We start from the raw sequence: 21,386 nt of genomic DNA, 5'->3' as shown, positions 1-21,386 counted from the left end.
CCTCCCTGTCTCTAAAGCTTATGACCTTCAGATCATTTTCAAATTCCACCCTTCACATCTAGGCGTTTGTCAAACCCTGTCACTTCTACCACAATAATGTTTCAGACACCACTCTTTCCAGCCTGTTCGTATATTTTGCCATTACTCTTCTGTACTGTAACTTACTCCTCTCTCCCTCTTACGTCTCATCTCTGCCTGTTCCAGCTCATTCAGCAGCCAATGGCTTTTTGTCTATACTGTGGTGTAGCTATGCCAGTGCAAAAAATACTATCTAGATTCTCTATAACGATGTCACTTACCCAGTTTTGAAATCAAATTCATTTGCAATGGCATAAGTAACTTTTAGCACCATTGCAGCTTCAAGTGCTTACTCCTTGTTCTTTACTTCAAGGCCTTGCAAATTGCCAGCCCTTGCCTACTTCTGGACTTCTAGTACGCTTCCTCTCATGCACAATGCTCTGACAGCTCTTTCAATTTCTTGGAACCCTTATACTCTAACTTTTGCTCTCCATTCTTTTTCCATGCCATTCCCCATGTCTGGAAAAACCCCTGCACCTTCCCCGCAAGTCTTCAGAACAGGGATTGTTTCTTCCTGTGTATTTATTTGTAGTACCCAGCACACTGATATACTAGTCATTATCTGGACTTGTGGGTGCTACTATAGATACATTAGTAGAGTTTAGTGTATTTTTTTCCCCAACACCAGTTCTCAAGCTTTTGTTTCAGGCTTATGGCAATAGGTTTTATTGGTTTAAAAGGACTAGCTTTGTGAGACCAGATCTGCCTTTGGCACAGGCTCTATATGCTCCATGGTGCTACAAGTCATTGCAACAATATGACAATCTTTCCAATGGAAATGATAACTCATGGTGTGATCTCACAACAGGTATGAAATTGCACCAGTATAGTATACATGGCCCAGTCAATACCAATCATAGAATATCAGGGTTGGAAGGGACCTCAGGAGGTCATCTAGTCCAACCCCCTGCTCAAAGCAGGACCAATCCCCAATTTTTGCCCCAGATCCCTCAAGGATTGAACTCACAACCCTGGGTTTAGCAGGCCAATGCTCAAACTACTGAGCTATCCGTATGTAGTATTACAACCATATATGAAATATTGGCAACTTTCCAAGATGAAAATAACCATATAAATCAAATGACATTTTCAGCACGTTAGTGTTTTGTCATTTAGTTATACTACCTCTCATTATTTATCTTGTGTGAAGCAATACACAGCCTCGGAAGACTTGCTAAGTGGCCTCCAAGGTAGAATAACTGATCAAAGCAACAGAAAAAAATATAACAGTAACCTCCATGGACTGCTTCCTCCTTTTCCTAAATTCACAAGGGTCTACCCTTAACTGAAGTAAACAAAACAACAACAAAAACCCAGCCAGACAAAAAACCCACCAGACCAGGTATTTATCTTTTTTAGCTTACAAAGATCAATGACATGTGTGCTCCATTCTAAAAGAAAAACATTAGGACATAATTCCATGATCAAAAGAGCAAACACAAACAAAAGGAGAAATGGCATAAGAAAGGAAGAAGGGAAAATACAAACAATAGAGCAAAGGTAAGTGAGGTACTGTGGCTGTATTTCATTTTTAGTTCATTGGATTTCTCTCTCTAGTCTACACATTGACAACAGCTTGAGATCCAGAACAAATTATATTTCACAAAGACTATTTTTCATCAGCTACCATATCAATGGAGTCTGTATGACACCCACAAGGAGCATATTTCAAGTTGAAAATCACAATGATGAGAGAATCTGTGGGAGAATGTTTACACATAATATTAATTGAATGGATCAAGGCATTCAACACAACTCTTCCTAACATGGCCAGAGCATTTTATGTTCACAATTGCTGGTAACTGTATTTCTTATTTGTTTGATTGACATAAATGGCATTGGATCATTCCCCCCACCACTCCTCAACATTTCTGAGTTCATGTTGCTGATCAAGCCAGGCTGAAAGCAATAGCTTTTTAATGTTCATCATTGCAATCCTAAGCTTATTGCATAAAATATTTAAAAGGTGAACCAAAAATTTTCCTAAAGCCTTAAAGGTTGGAGGCCCTACCATGCATTCCTTTCCCCAAAATCTCCTCCAACCTTAACTCAGTCTAAAATATTAACATACACATCCTAACATGTAATTTTCAAATGTCTCCCACTTTTAGGATGAAAATGGAGACTAATGGCTTACTCCAGCCATGCCTCAAATCAATGCAGAAGATGTCTTTCTCAAAAAAAAGTGTAGTTCAACAACAAGTTACTGGGTTTGATAATGTTCATGTACTTAATTAAAGGGGGGGGGAGGGAATGAGCAAAGGGAAATTCTTTTAAGTTTAAACATAAACAATCTTCCACAAGTGACAGTGACTTTCTCGGTGTCTACATCAGCCTAAGAAGAATCTCTCTATGGGGTCAGTTGTGGTCCAATTTAAATTGATTTGACTGGAAATAAAGCCCTAAAGGAAGAGAAGAATGTTCACTACTGTGCACATAGTTAGTCTGTGAAGTTTACAAAAAATGATTTCCCTCTCATGGATCTCTCTCTATTCTATTCAATATATTGTGCTCCAGAGAACTGCCACATTTTTGTGGGCTTTCTAAAACTTGTTCAAAGGAACTTTTAGACACAGTTAGCTTGCTCAATTCCAGTCTCTGTTTGAGGATTCAGTGTTCTCTTTTGGGGAACTGTTGTTGTCTTGTGGGAAGTAAATCCAGGTACACAATAAGTCAAAATGATTTCCTACGTGTTTCTAGGAGCACCAATCACCTGGAACCTATAACAGGACAGGCAATTCTTGATTTAGTCTTAAGTAGTGCACAGGATAGATCTATATTAAATGCACCTCCAAAAATGCACATGATAATGGGTAAGCACGCAAAAGTCAGAAAACAGTAGTGAAGGTTATATGCGTCATATTACTACTTTTAGTTTTACTTTTACAGTTTTACTTAGAAAATTGGATTTTGGTGCAGGAACTGACTTTTTGTTATGTGTGTACAATACCACCTAGCTCAACCTGATCCCTGCCTGGGACATTTAGGAACTAGCACAATAAAAATAGAAATAAATAAATACAGTCTTTATTTCTCAGATACTGCAATGTCCAAGTTTGTAAAGTCATGCAAAGTCACATGTAATATTTTGTGTAGCATTGTAATTGTTACAAGGTGCAGTATCTTTATTAAGTTTCAGAAGAGCAGAGTACCTGCATTTTCCACTGACATGAGCGGGGGCTGCAGCTGGGGAGCTCGTATTCTTTGAAAATCCCGACTGTGCACCGTGTCATGACTGCACCAACAGTACAAAGTGATCCTAAAACCAGTGGTGAGCTGGAGCTGGTTCGCACCGGTTCGCTAGAACTGGTTGTTAAATTTAGAAGCCCTTTTAGAACCGGTTGTCCTGCGAGGGAGAACCGGTTCTAAAAGGGCTTCTGAATTTAACCACCGGCCAAAAGTGGGTCGACTCCGTGGGTGCACTGGGGCTGGAGCACCCACGGGGAAAATTTGGTGGATGCAGAGCACCCACTGGCAGCTCCCCACCCCCCACCTGGCCCCAGCTCACCTCCACTCCATCTCCTCCTCCTCCCCTGAACACGCTGCCCCACTCTGCTTCTCCACCCCCCCTCTCCCCCCAGCTTCCCGCAAATCAGCTGTTCGTGCGGAAAGCCTGGGAGGGCTGAGATGCATGCGGCTGCTTTGCACTCAGGCCCAAGGAGGCGGAGAGGAGGTAGGCTGGGTCTTGGGGGGGGCGTGAGGAGGGCCGCCCGGGCCGCAGCAGGTAACCTGGGGGGGGGGCGCAGGGGAATCGCTCCCCGCCCAGCTCATCTCCACCTCCCTGGGCCTGAGCGCGAAGCTGCCACTGTGTCTCATCCCTCCCCAGCTTCCTGCGTGAACAGCTGATTCATGGAAGCCGGGGGAGGGGGCAGAGAAGCAGAGCAGGGCGGTGCGTTCAGGGGAGAAGGCAGAGGCGGAGCGGAGGTGAGCTGGGGCCAGGTGCGGCGTGGGGCAGGAAGCTGCTGGTGAGTGCTCTGCACCCACCAAATTTTCCCCATGGGGGCTCCAGCCCCTGAGCACCCAGGAAAAGTTGGCGCCTGAGGTGCCACTTTTGATGGGATCAGTAGGGGGAGCGGCAGCTCGCCCTGCTCCCCCCCAGCTATGCTCCCCCCGCCCCTAGGAGCCAGAGGGACCTGCCGGATGCTTCCTGTGAGCTGCCCCAGGTAAGCACCACCAGGACTCCCCACCTCACTCTGGCAGGTCCCTCTGGCTCTTAGGGGCAGGGTGGGCACCTACGACAGTGGCCCACGAGACCCTTCTGCCCAGTTCCGGGGACAGTCAGGGACCGGGGGGAGGGGGGGTAGATGGGGCAGTGGTTGGGGGGGGCATCAAGGAATGCGGGGGGTTGGATGGGGCAGGAGTCCCAGGGTGCAGGGGTGGGCCACATGGGGTGAGGAGGGAACCGGTTGTTAAGATTTTGGCAGCTCATCACTGCCTAAAACCCCTTGGACCTGGCGCATGGAGCATCTTCCTTTGCGTAGGTACATTATAGTGACTCTTAAAGTCACACAGCACTAGTTACAGCAGCTTTTAGGTTTCAGCTTCCACTTCTGTGACACATGTTCATGGCCAACATAGAATGTAAATTACAATGTTTGCTTGGGATGACTTCTAGAAAGACAAAATTAATAATTCCCATCTAAAAACAATATAAAACATCTCATCCTTCCCCCTCCCCCAGACTATGGTTAGTATAAAAGCTTAAACATTTGCAGTCATTTTCTTAATCAGCCAGCCCTTCAGTAAGACAGATGCTTCTGTTTATGTCAGTCTATTATCAAGTCCTTCGGTGTTTGAATAATTCTTATGCCCATCCTGGAACATCATTAACATAAATTTCATCTATATTATTCTATGTTCCATGATAAATAGTACCGAGTATTTTTGTTTGTTTGGTTAGCTTATTCCCTCTTGGCCTCAATACCCCCAGAATCTTAGGCAGTGTGTGTGACTTCTCTCTGACAACAGTGGCTGAAAATTAGGAATAATTTGACCAACATCCATCTGAAAAAAATAAAGATAAATAAGGAAGAACTAATTCCAAAATCTTGAGACTCTTATAGGAAATCCATTCCCATAAATGGCTTTTGTATAACAAATGCCATAAATTCCTCAGGGCTTTCTACTGACATCAAATAAATTGAACGTAAACTAGATTACCATTCCTCAAAACATTTTGAGCTAGAATGTGTCTGTCGGTAACTGAAGGTGCTTGCCAGCCATGTAGTCTTCTCCTCGCTTCTTATCCATTCAGGTTTTCTTATTAAACCATTGCAGACAGATGCCCCAGAAAGATGTGGGAGGGACCTAACGAAATCCAAGTGACCGATAATTAAAAAAAGGTGTATTGGACTGACTAGGAAGGAAATAGAAAAGCATAATTTGTCAACATTCAGCCAGCCATTTCTGAAATTTTTAGGTCTAACTTTTGAATTCACCTATCTGCTGTTAGGTGTCACCATGATTTACCAATACTGTTCCAATCCTTTTCCTTAAAGATGTAGTAGGCCTGATGTTGTTCAGTCCCATACAGGTCCTATGGGACTTATTTCTCTTTAATACATATACAGTGATGACTGTGTAAATACAGTTATATAATTAATTACACAGATTCTCACTCTCACAGTCTGATCTGTAAATTTGGGGCCACATTACTACTATCCTATCTATTTGCACAGTGATAGCTCTCGGGATCCCCAGTCATTGATCGTGGCCCCATTGTGATAGGTACAAACACACCAAAAAAAAACAGCTGTTGTCCCAAGGAACTTACATTTAAGGAAATATTAATGATTAGTTATTATTATTAATACAAAGAAATTCTGGGGATTTCCAGGATGGACTTGTTTTTTTTCTTCTCTCTTTTTTGCTCACCAGTTTGGATACCATTCATTAAAGTAAAGAAGGCATAGAACACGTAACTGATAAACTTGAGGGGAGCATTGATGGAATGTTGTTCTGTCTTATCTATTTCTAGGTTTCCATACTGAAGCTAGAATCAAGAGTCTCACGTTATTGTGGTTACCAGAGTTAGAAAATGTTGACCTGTAATTTTTTAATGGGAATTTTTTTCTCTCTGCTTCTTTCTCAGAGCTTCTCTGACTGTAAGCAGAGTGTTAACTAAATATCACATACATTCAAAATGAACTTTCAAATTCGCCATGTCTGAGTGAGTTTAGAATTAGACAAAATGATTACCTTGCTCCAGTGTGAACTCAAACACCCTTCTTATTAGGATCTGTTTTGTTGCTTTACCTTTGAAAACCTCAACCCACATTTAGTAGGAAACTAATTTTTTGCTTTTCTCTCAGAAGAATTAAGAAATTAAGAAATTTCTCTCAGAATTAATTAAGAAAAGGAACACAAATGACACTAGGACTAAAGTCTCTTTTTCTTCGTATAGATTCTTTTTAACAAGAAAAGCTAAATAAAGTAGCATGAATGGAACAGCAAGTTCTGAGGCCTCAGAATACACTCAGCAACCGCAGACCCAGGCTTACAGCTTTGATGCTCGTACACAGAACATTGCACAGTAGAAAGCATTAACCAAATTTCCTTTTAGAATATTTCTGCAAGTTCTACAGATCTTTTCTTTTCTATTTTATATAAGTTCTTATATCTATTCGGTATGGGTTCTTACACAAACAGCATGCAGCTTCCCAAACAAGCCAAATCAATATTTCCCCCCCACACAAACAAATTATTGAATCACGGACTGCGACTCATTAATTTAGCCACCGGCAACGCTTAGCTCAGGTTGAACCTGAAAGCCTGCAAGATAGACTGCCCGGGGTGACTTGTTCCACTATTAACAGAGAGAACAGAAAGAATTACTTATCACGCACTGTCCTGATAGGGGTTATATATTATTGTCAACAAATACAAAAAGGTGTGTTTCTGGTGTGCACCACTGAGCAGAATCTGCCAGATTTTGCTCCGCATCCAGCAATGAGCTCCAGGCACACAGACTATGGTCCTGCTGCACAGTCCCCTTCCATGACAATGGAACTCCATGAGCACATAGCTCACTGCAGGACAGGGGGCTTGGAATTATTTTAAATAAGCCTATAGTCTAATCAATATGATAACTGTACCAGTTCATTCCTTTGCAGATGTCTAAGATACTGAACTCAAGTCATAACACTGTGTAATATTATATCTTTATATTTCAGTAATTCCTGTATATGCAGCATTCAAAGTGCTTTGGGATCCTGGAGATTAAAAGGCACTATAAAACATAAAGGCATTATTCATTTTTAAGTGACTCACCGTCTTAAATGAAAAGAAAATGTCATCAATGTTTATAATGGTATTTCATAGGAATTGCCTAAAGTATTTAATATAATTTAGAATGTAGAACTGGTTGGTAGCCAGAAGATTTGGCAAGGAAAAGCTACAACTCACAATATGGTAAACAGATTAAAAAACCCTCACAATGATATCGTATTTAATTAGCTTCACCTGTGACGATGAAGAAAAAAAATATCCTATCAATTCCTGAGCACTTTTTAATTACCGGGGAGGGGGGAATAAAACAAACTCATTCAGCTTTTCAGACGATGACAGGGAACCTGACAGGCAAATTAACATGCAATTATCCAGCAAGTTGAGAATATTGCTGAGCATTTACAGAAGGTTTTCTAACTTGACTCAAATGCCAGGTTAATTTTTTTTAGAGTGTCCATTTTTCAGCTACAGATCCTTGGAGTGTAAAACAAGATGGCCAGCATCTCACATCCAAGGATTAAATAATGGAGGCAGGGGCGACCACACCTCTCGCTCCTAGGGGGACCAGGTGTTCGGTTTTCGACCAGAACATCCGGATGAAAAGGGATCCTGACAGCTCTAGTTAGCACTGCAGACTGGGCAGTTGACTGTCCGGTTGGTGGCTCCACGCAGCGGGGCTGGCAGGCTCCCTACTAGCCTCCGCACAGCTCCCGGGAAGCATGTCCGTCTCCTAGGCTAAGGGATGGCCGTGGGAGTGTCCGTGTGCTGCCCCGTGCCCCCACCGCAGCTCCCATTGGCCAGGGCAGGGCAGAGGACAAATTAGTGCGACTCACGACTACTCAGCAGGCGGCAGTTGAGGGGTTATGGCATGCACCTCTCCTGCTGCTGCTGCTGCCAGCCCTCTTCTCCTCACGCTCCTCCTGTGGCTGGGCTCAAGCTGCAGTGCGTGCTCCTGTGGCGACCCCGGATCTGTTGCCCCATCGCCGACAGCCAGGAGGTTGAGATATGTATCCCCGTCTCTGAGTGCTGGGAATGGGGCTGCTGGAGGGGAGAGGAGGAGAATGAGATGAACCCAGTGCCCCCCCCCGCCCCATCTCTTCCCCTCCAGCCCACCCTCCTCCCTTCCCAGCTGGGTGATTTAGGCAGCCCCTGGAAGAGTGGAGTCCTTCCGGGCACCATCATAATCAGAGAGAGAAAATAAAAAGGCAATAAAACCAGACAATAAAACTCAGCCAGCAGCCCAGGGCCCAGGCAGAGCAGAGTCCCCTCAGTGCCAGGTAGCCTGCCTCTGGCCCCTTCACTCTGGGGCCCAACCTTCATACTGGGCATGGCAGCATTGCAGCCCCCAGGGCGAGGGACCCGCGGGCACGGGAAGCCTCCTGCAGCTAGGGCGACCAAGCAACCGGGGGGAGGGGGGAAGGAGTGAGCCAGGGGCAGGGAGGAGGGAAGGGGTGGGGTAGGGGCAGGGCCTCATGGAAGGGGCGGGGCAGGGCAAGGGTGTTCGGTTTTCTGGAATTAGAAAGTTGGCAACCCTACTTGCTCCTACTCCTGGCTTGAGTAAGCAGCACTCCCCCACAGATCCCTTCTTTGAAATAGCAGTAGCTAGACCAGTCCATCTGCTGTACCACTGCTTTCCCTCTTTTACATATTATCATTATCTGGCTCAATCTGCATTACTATATTGTATGTAAATTCTTTGGAGAAGAGGCTACTTTTGGTGCCTCGCTCAATGACCCCGTAACCTGGTTGAGGCCTGAAGGCACTACTGTAATATAAATGTTAAAAATAGTAGTGAATTGCTATTGTTCCACTGGAACAAGAATATGTTAGAGAAAGATGCTGCACTCTTTAGTAGCAAAAAGGCTGCAGTTGGTTCCAACATCAAAGGGATTAGAGAGAGAGAAGTCTTATGAAAAAAATATAAGAAAAAAAGGTAAAATGAAAAGGGGCTATACATCCCTCTATTTATTTATTTTTAAAAGCTTAAGGAGTAATTTAAATTCATGTCAGTGGAACAATAGTCACAGGGTTCTTATTTTCCCATCCCTGCCTTTATTAACATGTGAGGAGGGGACTAGAAATGGGGATCTCTGGAAGGAAACCAAATCCTATGTTATGGGTTTTTGTTTTAGCCTGGGGCAGTACAGTTAGGAAAGAATCAGAAAATGCTTAATGGGGAGGAAGTACTTGTTTCCCTGTATGTAGTTGTTATAGAAAGATGGGGCTTTGTGAGGATGGGGACTCAGAAGCACCTCTCCATTCCAGGGGGTAGAAGTCTAATTAGAATACAATTCTCTGAGGTAGCCTGACTGACTAGCAGCAGCACCATGTACTGCCATAAGGAGAGTACAAGTACATGTCCAAAGCTGATGATAGCTCAGTCCATTGCTACCTGGGCGGAAAGCACTATGGTGATGGTAAATTGCACAGCTGGTTCTCTAGCAACCCTTCTGCTGGACCAAAGAGGCAGAATCCAATCCTGAAGAGAGAAAGCTGCTGTGACACTGGGGCCTTAAGGACTAGGGAAATTAAAAGCAGGAATGTGAGTCATTAGAAGGCACCTTCCTCTGCCCCTGGGGAGAGAAGGTAATCTCATATTGGGAAGAATTTAAACCTTCTTATACTGGTCCAGACAGCAGCTTGCTAAGCACTTGGTTGGGGATGACTGGTGCATGAATGGAAATTATGGGGCTTCATTTTTCATTGGTCAGCACTACTTTTATAAAAAACTTACTCAACTCTTAAAGCCAGGTGCTCTTTATGCATCAGAACTCCAATTTATTCATTCCTAATTTGAGTTTCTATCTTACACCATCAGTGTTCCTAATATTGTGTAGTGCGATAGGGTAAGTGTAGAGGGATATGGAACTGAAATCTGCCATTCTTCACACCAGCACTTTTTGTTTTGACAATAGATTCAGAGGCAACGAGTTTCTAATCTGCCAGGGGGATGCTCCCTCCCGGCCCTGCCCAGACCCCACCCCCACTCCACCCCTTTCCCCAATGCTCCACCCCTGCCCTGCTTCTTCCCACCCCCACTTCACCCCCATTACACCTCTTCCTCGCCCAGTTCTGCCCCCTCCCCCAAGCTCGCTCATCCCTCCCCCAGTGCCTCCTGATGCCATGAAACAGCTGATCAGCGGCAGGCAGTAGGCGCTGGGAAGGAGCAGGAGGAGCTTATTGGCAGGACCCACCGGCAGGCAGAACACACTGGGGGAAGGGAGAGGCATTGATACGGGGGGTTGACGGTGGGTGCTGACCACCCATCATTTTTTCCCCCCGTGGGTGCTCTAGCCCCAGAGCACTCATGGAGTTGGCACCTGTGAATAGATTCAAGGTGCTCCTCACCAGGGTCAGTTGTAAATTTTTGTCACCAGCTGGCGTGCTTTCTCTTTCTAAATGTAAAGGGAAAAGGGGGAGAGCTACAAATTCTTCCCAACCTTGTAGATTTAAAGGGTAGGTCACAAAAGAAAACCTGACACCTGCTTGTAGCAGAACAAGCAAGGTGAAAACAGCTGCTCCAGCTACACTTTGATAGACAGCTTCAATCTGCCAGTTTGTTTTCCATCTGGAAACGCTAATCCAGAATGCTGTCAACTGCTTCTCTAAAAAGGTTTTTCTTTTTCATCACCTCAACCAGCAGAAGTCCCCTGTGAACAAACATGCTGAAGGTAGATAAGGAGATGGGAATTGAATTTCTTGCCTGAATTCCAGCTGTGATCCTTTCTAAAATTAGGAGGGAACTAGGACAGAGGTTAGCCCACTGCTCACAAAAGGACAAAAGAAATTTACCAGAGGCTGGAGTTTAGCTTTAGATTATGAGCAAAGTTCTGGTCCATCTTGCATGAGCCAAACATTGAGTGAAACAGTAGGGACTCTCTCCTATTATGGTCACAACTTGTACAAGCCCATGATAAATTTTGTACAAAGTGTGCCCTGAGAGGTATCATTTGGAAAGTCATAATCTGCTCCCATTGTATCATAATCCCATTGAAATATGTACAGCAACACTATATGTGAAGCTGTGAGATTCTATTGTATGAATGTTACTAAAATATCCTATAATTCTGGGTAACACCCACAGACCAGTTTTTCAGAGACAAAGACACATTGGCATCCCAGGCTAGAGAATTGAGGAGACACAGCTATTCACTATATGTCATACCTATACAACAGAAAAACAGAATATGGGACTACTGCTGCAAAGTCAGGGAGCCCCATTAAGGGGGTACACTCAACCATTTTGCAGGCTTCCTGATGCCATTTCCATTAGCTGTTGGGAGGAGATAGGGTGCATGCTACTCCTGTTTGGAGCAGCAGTAAGGAATACTATAGATCATGTTCCCCCACAAGCAGAGTAGCCTAAGGTAGGATCCCTCACTTGTCTGTTTCCCCTTAACACCTCTTGTACTTCGTTCAAACACAGTATCTTTTGATCTCAAGTTTTAGCATCTGTTTCATTAACCTCACTGTACCATGCATGGTCACCAAATCACCTATATGAGCGGAGTATGAAAAATGTTGTAATATTTTATCTATATGAATGATCTGATTATAGCTAGATCAGGTATCATTCTATACCAATGGTAAGCTTCTATCAAACTTAAAAACTACAATACTACTGGAGATAAAGCTATTCTGATAACTGGCTTTTTAATACTCTCCCAACCCCCAAAAAGTTCATTCTTCTAAGGTGTTCTAGAACTAATTCATAGTGGGTAAATGCCACATAAGTGTTTTGTTTATTACTTACAATTAGTCTAATTTGAGTTATTTTAGTGTTCAGGTGTAGTAGGGATCCTAACTGCACTATAATGTAATATCTTCCCCTTTCTGTGTACAAAGAAGTTCTTTGCTCTGTTTACTATGGGTGGTAGTTGTCCTCAGACCAAGGTTTCACTAGGTAAGACAATTTTACTACAACTTAGTGACTGTTTCATAACAGACATTCTATCTAACTATCACATCAAACTCTTCCTGCCCAGCACTGAGAGTAACAAGAAAAATCAAAGGTCTCCTCCTTTCCAAGTATTAAAATACACACTACAAACTCCTCAACCCAAACCTCCATTTTCCACCAAACCTTTCCCCTTCCTCTTTTTATTCCTGTCAGGTGGACCTGGAATGCTAATAATTCCCAGCTGCACCTGATCTTCAGCCAATTAATTGCCACTGCTTTGTTCTCTAGAATATTAAGAGAAAGTGAACTTTCCTTATGAGTTACTTGTTTTTTCCTGCATAGAAAAAACAATTGACCAAAAATGGCATAACAGCAGCAACATGGATTTCAATGCTTTATCCACAGAACAAGTATGGCTCAGAAAGCAATTCCCAGTTGGAATTTGAAGGATCCAATAGAGAGCTGAGAGAGTATAACAGTCTCTATGCTAATCCAGCCCTTAACCTCTCCACTGAGCCTACATGTTAAATTTTCAAACAAGCACTTTTGTGCTTTCTCCCAAGCTGCTCCTCACACTTGGGAGAAACACCCCATAAACATTTGGAAAGCTACCTCATTACCCACTTTCCAAACCCTCCTTAAAATTCTCATTTGCTATGATGCCTACAAAAAAAAACTTGACAATGGTTAGACTCTGGGTGTGCTGAATCCACTGCCTATCATGACTTCCTTGTAATTCCACATTCATCTGTGTGTATCCCTTTAATATCTCATTTTACATTTAGACTGTAAGCTCTTTGGGGAAGGACCATCTTTTTGATCTGTGTTTTACAGCACCTAGCACAATGATTCCTGCTCCATGACTATGGCTCCTATGTCCTATGATTAAGTTATGTTATCCCACACTGGGATGGAAGGGGTTAAAGGACAGTGCGGGGGGGGGGGCGGATTAGTCCCGCCCCTCTACCCTGCAGAGCATGCTCCAACTGGAGACAGGGTTGAAAAGGGAACAACCCAGCTCAGAAGGTGGAGGAGGAGTATATACCTATCTTGAAGGCTTTTGTCAAAAGGCGCTAGACATGCCTCCCTGAAATGCCAGTACTGTGTGCTGAGCCACATTGGGGCTGATAGTTTGGTTTCATTTTCTTTATCTGGGAACAGAAGTGGAGGGAAGCAGTGGTAGGAAGTGATCCAAGGAGAGTGGCTCAGAGGGTCCCCCCACACTATGGAGATCCAATACTCTAACCCTCCTAGGGCCCTGGCTTGGAGCCCAGTGGAGTGGGCAGGCCTGGGCTCCCCTACCAATGCCTTATGCTAATCACTAGGCCTCACAGTCCACCAAGGACCTCATTACAGGCCACCACAACAAGGACAAAGGTAATCAACTCATTGCATATAGCAAGACCACTAGACAGCCTTCAGGTCAGTAATAACTCTTGATTGGGTAGGTTTCATCCGGTGAACAGAGTGAAAGATTGCAAGCCTCTCGTCAGCCAATAATTTTTCTAAACTTCTCAAGTAAATTCCTTAACTACCCTTGACCACTAAGGGGTGCACACCTAGTTTCTGTTTATCTTTTTGTCTTACCTGGAGTATTTCTATTTTTGATTTTTTAAAAAATCTTAATCTTTGAGGGATCTGTGAGAATTCCCTTGTTTCCCTTTCTATGCTCAAAACAGATTTAAGAGCTTTCCAGCTCTTTTAACTATCAGGCTAACAACTTCACCACTTTATTTTCTGAATTATAATCATTCCATTGTCAGAAAATTCCCCCCTCCCCACAGGAACATTTGATTTAGTTTGGATTTATTTTTATTCTGTTTCAGCATTTTCTTCTTTCACAGAGAGACAGAGATACCTGATAATACAGCTCCATTGTCTTTATAACATTTGTGTTTTCCCTTGCAATTCTCCTTTTCATTATTCCTATCATATTTTTTCTCTTTGCAAAATCTTTAGAAAATACTTTCCAGCATACCAAAGCCCTCTGTTGCTAGGGAAATCTTATTAACTTTAAAGAAGTTTTGCAATTCATTTAGAATATCTGCTACTATCATGTTGTCTTTCATGAATGAATATTTAAGGCTCCAAAATGCATGGCTTTCCGTTTAGCAATCTCTTTTTAACATTAACGGCTAGATCTTCAGCTGGTGAGAATCTGTCTAAGTCCATTGAAGTCAATGGAGTTGTGCCAATTTATACCAGCTGAGGATCTGGCCATAAATCTACAGGATGATGATGATTAAGACAACTAAATATATTCCACACCAGCCTACATGATACCAGAAGATAATCAACATTACAATCTAGGACAAATATCTACCCCCAAATATCTGCTAGCTCCTTATCTTTACATGGAGTTTTAGATTTCAGATAGATATTGCAAGTGATAATCTAATCTACTGGGTTTCAGTTCTCATTTCTCTCCTTTTTACAATTAGGATGTCCTTCACTTCTTAATATATCTCTTATGAAAGTGGCGACATCTATGTTATGAGCTAATTATTTCTTATGTGGCAGATCCTCAGCTGGTGTAAGTTGCAATAGCTCTATTGACTTCAGTGGTGGTAGGATAATTTACAGCTGGGAAAAGCCAATTATATCTCATAGTCTCTGAAATAATGCACTCTAGGACATGACTAAATGGAAAAGCCTAAGAATATCAATAAATTTAAAAGAGCAGCAATAGGACCAGAATAGAAGTTCTTGGATCCTGGTTCGGAGCCAGGTGAGAGAAGGTAACGTGGTCCATATCCCTCCAGATATTTTCAGGTTATTGGTAGCTGGGGAAAGAGTTTCATTCCTCCTTAGATAGCTCATCAGGCAGTAGAGAGAAGGCTGTGAATCTCCACAAGGTCTTGCTTGATGAGAGAAGTAAAGGCCTAGGGGAAGAATCATGGCTGAGGCATGCTCAAGAGTCAAGGAGATTTCATGGAGGAGTTGGGAGTCTGTCTTCAAAAACTTCTAATATTTGGAGTACCTGTCAGAAATTAACTTGTGACAACCTTTCTCTGTAGGTTTCTATACTGTGGCTCTCACCGTAAAAACTTTAGCTTCCTCCCTCACTTTAATCGAATTGCAAAACAATGAGTGTTTGCTGTGTTTTAGCATCAGTTACAACCTACGCTTGATGGGGATCACAGCTTGAAAGAAATCTTTCCCACATAACCTCTTGTGGCCTTCAAACAACCCCCCAACATCACCAAATTTCTCCTCAGAAGCAAGATTCCCAGAGACCAGAATAAACCAACTGAAAGCATCAGCAGACCTTGCTGGAACAACAGATGCAAAACCTGGAGAGACATCTCCACTGCTCCAATGATTAATACACTCCGCAACACACCTTTCAAGATCCATAAGCCTTATACTTAAAAAGAAAAGGAGTACTTGTGGCACCTTAGAGACTAACCAATTTATTTGAGCATGAGCTTTCGGCTGTAGCTCACGAAAGCTCATGCTCAAATAAATTGGTTAGTCTCTAAGGTGCCACAAGTACTCCTTTTCTTTTTGCGAATACAGACTAACACGGCTGTTACTCTGAAACAAGCCTTATACTTGCCTATCACAACATGTAGTGTACCTCATCCAGTGCATCAAATACCCCAACAACAATTATGTGGGTGAAACCAGACAATCACTATGCTCTCAAAAGAACTCCCACAGAAAAATTATAAAAGACCAAAATACCCTGTCTCCCATGAAAAAACACTTTTCACAAAGTGATCACGCTATAGCTGACCAGTCAGTTTGTGTCTTCAAAGGAAATCTGCAGAACACCTTCAAAAGATGAGCCCAGGAACTTAAACTCATAATGCTGCTGGATACTGAAGTTATGTTGACGTAAGCTATAATGTAGATATAGCTTATGTCACTCTGGGAGGGTGAATAAATAATCTCCCTGAGCGACGTAAGTTACACCGACATAAGTGCCGGTATGAACAGCGCTATGTTGGTGGGAGAACTTCTCCAGCCGACATAGCTTCCAGCTGACATAGCTACCACCTCTCACGGAGGTTGTTTTATTTTGCTGATGGGAGAGCTCTCTCTCCCATCAGCATAGAGTATCTTCACCAGACATGCTGCATGGGCAGAGCTATATGTGTAGACAAACCCTAAAAAACACCGATTTAACAGAGACACTGGTTTTATAGCCTATTATAACAACTTGTAACAAACCCTGCTGTCTATTAACCCTGCATTGTCCTACAACTACAGGTGTTAATTGACCAAGCCATTTTCAGTGGTCTCCTAAAACATGTGTGAGCCTCTTATGTTTAACAATCTGTCTCATCTTATATTTAGCATGGACATTCTAGTTTCTTTCTGCAGACTTGAAGAAGAGCTCTGTGAAGTGTGAAAGCTTATCCCTTCCACTATCAGATGTTGTCCCAATAAGAGATATTACCTCAGCCTCCTTGTCTCTTTCAAAACAATTAGCAATGGATTAGAATTTGAGTTAGACCATGGGTTCTCAAACTGGGGGTCATGACCCCTCAGGGAGTCACGAAGTTATTATGCAGGGGGTAACAAGCTGTCAGACTGCACCCCAAGCCCTGCTTCACCTCCTGCATTTATAATAGTGCTAAATATTTTTAAAAGTATTTTTAATATATGGGGGGAGGGTTGCTCTCAGAAGTTTGCTGTATGAAAGGGGTCACCAATACAAAAGATTGAGAACCACTGAGTTAGACTGACAAAGTACCAAAATATTAAGATTTTGCTCTCTTTCCAAAGCAAATACACAGTGTTATGTCAATTCTGATCAAGCCTATATGTCCAATTTACACCTTCATCCTGTATATTGTATTTTTGAGAGAATCTTCCAACCTACCAGATGGCAAAAACTATTTCAATTTATTACCTCTCCCATCATCCTGATCAACTGTACAGTTAGAATGTTTAATGGAACATCAATAATAACAGGTTTCAGAGTAACAGCCGTGTTAGTCTGTATTCTCAAAAAGAAAAGGAGTACTTGTGGCACCTTAGAGACTAACCAATTTATTTGAGCATGAGCTTTCGTGAGCTACAGCTCACTTCATCGGATGCATACCGTGGAAACTGCAGCAGACTTTATATATACACAGGTATGCATCCGATGAAGTGAGCTGTAGCTCACGAAAGCTCATGCTCAAATAAATTGGTTAGTCTCTAAGGTGCCACAAGTACTCCTTTTCTTTTTATCAATAATAACATGTCAAAATGTGCCCCATAATAATTGAGATCCACTAGTAGAAACCTTTCATCAGCCCCTTTTTTCATTGCTAAGTGTATGCACACAGTTTAACAAAACACCTTCATCTCTGTTAAATTATCATTATTGGCAAGCTGCAGCGATTTCCCCCCTCATCACATCCTCCATATTTTCACCTGTCTTTTTAAAGCTATTTAAAAGTAAAAGGTAAGCCTTTGTGGTGGTGTTGCAGAGATAAGAACATGATTACTAAAATGAGGGAGGCTCAAAGGGAGAAGGCAATTCATTGTTGTACAGTGGGATGGGTCTTGCATTTACAAACACTTCAACATTTTAACTTTGTCATTAGACAGAAAATGTAATTTGATTTTTTTTAAGGCAAGCAAGCTGTATGTTCTTCAGGCCGAAACACCTTTCAATATTATTTTTTGTTTTCTCCTGAATCCCTCCAACTGTGCTGTAGATCCCTTGTGGGAATATGTACTGCCAAGCCCCCTAATGTTGATATTTCTCCTTCCTCTTCCACCATGTCTTACTTGTCAAAGTATTCTTGTCAAGATAACACTTGTTTCCTAGCTTCACCATATTCCACAGTGAAGTAAATGAAATTTCCTCCCTGCTCTATTCCTCTGATGACAGTTTCATCACCAGCAGGTTTCTGTTTGTTCCTCCTGCTCCTTTGAGTCTCTCCCATGTCTTTCATTGCTCTTTCTCTCAGATGCTCCCTTTTTCTTGAATCACAAATCTATAGCTACACTCCATGACTCACATGTGCTTTCTTTATTCCCCAACTGAGCCGCACCTAAAACTATTATAGATTTTTTTCCTTGAGGACACTTTTAAAAGTAGAAATGGGTCAGAACAGGAACCCCGGCTCCAAATATCCCTGAATTCTGTGGTGAAAGAGCCAGAATAGATTCTGTATGGAAATCTATTGCTCACACATGCCTCTACATTAAACAGATTCTCCTGTAAGCAATAGGACTAACAAATATTAAATTTCATACAACAATTTGGTGCTTACAATTTGTTCATACAACAAATCTGTTAGTTCAGATTGTCCACAGCTGTGGTAAAAACCACGTGTGTGTGCGGGGGGGCATTTTCAGTGGGAATCTTACAAAGATTTCCTCATGAAAGCTATCCCATAGCATCCTAGGGGAGGGGGTGAAGAGGAAGTTTGTCTCTCCTTTCCCCCATCCCACAGAAAAGACTGTGGGGCCAAGCCCCAGGCTCAGCAGATCCTCAGATATTAAAGAGAGTTCCTGTGCCTCTGTACTGGCTCTGGCCCCAAGCATACATCTACCCCCAGCTCCATAGCAACATGGTTTCATTGGAGCCAGAACAACAGGAACTCCCCCTGAGCCACAGTGATTCCCTAGCAACCCAAGGGGATATGTAGAAAAAGTAAGCCTGAGGGTGTTACGCATGCATATGGGCTATCTGCTCCTTCCCTTACATGCTCCATCTGCTCTCCCTGACCTAGAAAAACACTAAACTAGAGGGTTCACAGCTTTGGTGGAACTCAGAGCATTCACCAGCTACTGGATAAGCTTGGGTAGCCAGCACTAATTACAGGGCCTAGGCAATTGGACTGTGGCATCCCCACTACCGAGATGGGTGTCAGACACAGGTTCTGTGCCTGGAGAGTGTACCTAGAAGCCAGTATGCAAACTCCACTAAGCCCCCACAAGCCAAGGGCACGTGGGACCCAAGGCATAGGGGTCCAGTATGGGGAGTTCATGAGATGTATCATCTCCCATGACAAGCGTGTGGAGCAAACGACTCAGAGCAGAACCAAACCATTATGTCCCACGTAGCACTGCAGGGTATGATGTCTGTCTGGCCAAGGATTTTATGAAATTAGGGATATCACACAATGGATTCATATTTAAGTACTTTTAATCCAAACCTATAAGGCTAATATATCTGAATTTTGAATAATAAGCTTTTGCCAGCATGAAGCCGATAACACAGACATGACCTTTGCATGCATATTTTAAAGAAATAGGTATTGTAATCCCAGAGCATAATAAAGATGGACATGTTATTCATATTTCTCAATACTTTGCATGCTAAGAATACTAATATACATGCAGAACGTTCTGCATTTCTAAAAGCCAAGCACTTTGAATTGCAAATTTTATTTTTTAAAACTCATCCATTTTGCCCTATAGATTTACCCCAAAATAATGAAGCCTGAACTTGAGAATTGTGTGACTTCAGTTGTAAATTGGTCTTTGTGTTTCAGATTAACTGAAGATGCCAGCTGAAACAACATTCCAAACGTAGATGCAAATGTGTGTTTTGTCGTTGAATCTGTGTGCAACCCTTGGTTTGGGAGGCGAGTTGTGTTTGGGGGGAATATTATCTCTAGGAACTGGATATCACATGTTAGGGCTGTGAGGGGCAGGAGAAGCCTTGCTGAAGTGGGAGATCTGCACTTTTGGAAGGATAGCATTGCCTTGGCCACGTGGAACTTGCCCTTGTGGAACAAGTGGAAGAACAGCAATAATCACTTTGTGTAAAGGAGCAGTACAAGCCCTTCCCAGTGTTATGAGACGTTATGCAAGGGGTCAGGCAAAAGGAGAATTCTCACAAAGATACAGCAGGTTAGGAATCCCCGTCAACTGGGTTTTACCCACTGTGTACTAGTGGTTGGTAAAGCTTGTGTAACAACACCCAAAAGTAGGGAAAACTTTGTTTCTATCCACATGTGTATTTAGGGCAGGCTCACTCATAGGTCCATTGTGGTTCACAGTGCCTATGAACTAGAAACCACATGAGACTTAAATATAAAAATTCGCCACATACCCAAAGCTGAAGCAGAAGATGGGTGAACTCACAGAAGTCTAAACAAATGAAATGTACGCAAAACAGTGGAGTTTTTCACAGCTAGTCCCTGATTCTCACTTATATCAAATCCACTTTGAATGATTCTAGTAGTGTAAAGGGATCTTTAAATGAGTGTAAAATACATTTATGCTCTGTTTAGGGTATACTATTACACTGTCAGAGAGAGATGTATCGTGGCTATAATGTACATAGGAATCAGTGCTCTAAACCAGTGGCTCTCAACCTTTCCAGACTACCCATTCAGGAGTCTGATTTGTCTTTTGTACCCACAAGTTATCCCTTACTTAAAAACTACTTGTTTACAAACCCAGATATAAAAATACAAAAGTGTCGCATCACACTATTACTGAACAATTGCTTTCTTTCACATTTTTACCATATAATTATAAAATAAATCAATTGAAATATAAATATTGTACTTACATTTCAGTGTATAGTATATAAAGGAGTATAAACAAGTCATTGTCCATATGCAATTTTAATTTGTTTCAACTTTGCTAGTGCTTTTTATGTAGCCTGTTGTAAAACTAGGCAAATATTAAGATAATATTAAGAAGACCTCTGCATACCCCTGGTTGAAAACCACTAAATCATCCCAGCCAGGGCTTTGTCAAGCCTGACCTTAAAAATATCTAAGGAAGGAGATTCCACCACCTCCCTAGGTAACGCATTCCAATGTTTCACCACCCTCCTAGTGAAAAAGTTTTTCCTAATATCCAACCTAAACCTCCCCCATTGCAACTTGAGACCATTACTCCTTGTTCTGTCATCTGCTACCACTGAGAACAGTCTAGATCCATCCTCTTTGGAGCCCCCTTTCAGGTAGTTGAAAGCAGCTATCAAATCCCCCCTCATTCTTCTCTTCCGCAGACTAAAGAATCCCAGTTCCCTCAGCCTCTCCTCAAAAGTCATGTGTTCCAATCCCCTAATCATTTTTGTTGCCCTCTGCTGGACGTTTTCCAATTTTTCCACATCCTTCTTGTAGTGTGGGGCCCAAAACTGGACACAGTACTCCAGATGAGGCCTCACCAATGTTGAATAGAGGGGGATGATCACGTCCCTCGATCTGCTCGCTAAGCCCCTACCTATATATCCCAAAATGCCATTGGTCTTCTTGGCAACAAGGGCACA

This window comes from Lepidochelys olivacea, assembly GCF_965140295.1.
Source record: "Lepidochelys olivacea isolate rLepOli2 genome assembly, chromosome: 7".
Lineage (NCBI taxonomy): Eukaryota > Metazoa > Chordata > Testudines > Cheloniidae > Lepidochelys > Lepidochelys olivacea.
Note: the sequence above shows the minus strand (reverse complement) of the source record.